Genomic DNA, 1,120 nt, shown 5'->3' on the forward strand with positions numbered 1-1,120 from the left:
AAACTACAAGACAGGTAGAAACTAGAAGGCGGGAAGAGGGAAAGAAGTTGGCTGTGTTGCTGAGAGCTGAGGGCTCTGGGTCAGGCTCAACAGAGTGCGGCTCCACCGTGTCCTAGCTGTGAACCCCGAGCAGCTGAACGAGCCCCTCCGAGCTCCGCTGACTTCATCCGCGAAAGGAGGATCATCACATTGCTCTCCCTCTGACATAAGCCAGTTCCGTTTTCCACGCCCCAGTACTCCCTGGCAGGCGACTGGTGCCAAAAAGCATTTCTGTTAGCTGTACATGAATGACTCAGAGACAGATTCCTTTCTCCCTAACCCACTTCTAGTGCTATTGCAGTGTGTTACACGCTGGGCTGTTAACCACAAAGTCCAAAGTTTGAAACCACCAGCTGCCCCAAGGGAGGAAGATGAGGCTTTCTACTCCCATAGAGAGTTAGTCTGGGGAACTCACAAGGGCAAGCTCTACCTTGTCCTAAGGGGTCTCTGTGAGTCGCCATGGACTCAATGGCAGTGCGTTTGTTTCTGGGTTTTTGGTTTTCTACTCCCATACAGCCTGAGTGCTCCTTAGAAGCCAGGATGGCAAAACTTCATCTCCCATACATTGGACATGTTGTCAGGAGAGATTGGTTCCTGGAGAAGGACACCATGCTTGGTAAAGTAGAGAAAGGTCCTCCATTAGCTGGATTAACACCGTGACTACAACAATGGGCTCAAGCGTAAGAACAGTTGTGAGGATGGTGCAGGACTCTGGCAGTGTGTCCTTCTGTTGTGCAATGAGTCACTATGGGTTAGAGCCAACTTGATAGCACCTAACACCACCACCAACAACAACAAAGATTTGCAATCTGGGATACCTACAGGGGCAGTTCTAGCTCCAGTCTGTCCTACAGGGTCGCAGGGAGTCGTGATCAGCTTGACAGCACTGAGTCCATGAGCACTCTTCTACAGGGTCTCGTCCCTCCAAGTCTCAGCCCGGACTGTTGAGAGCACCCCCTCCTCCCGCTGAGTGCCACGCTGCCAACTTGTGGCAGAAACTGTGATGCTGACTGTCGATAAGAGACAAGGACAGAACAGGCCTGCCGGGCCTCCCACCGAACCACCAATTGTGACCGGCAGC

This window comes from Echinops telfairi, unplaced genomic scaffold (genome assembly GCF_000313985.2).
Source record: "Echinops telfairi isolate 266 unplaced genomic scaffold, ASM31398v2 ScPeMD7_3533;HRSCAF=4204_0, whole genome shotgun sequence".
Classification (NCBI taxonomy): Eukaryota; Metazoa; Chordata; class Mammalia; order Afrosoricida; family Tenrecidae; genus Echinops; species Echinops telfairi.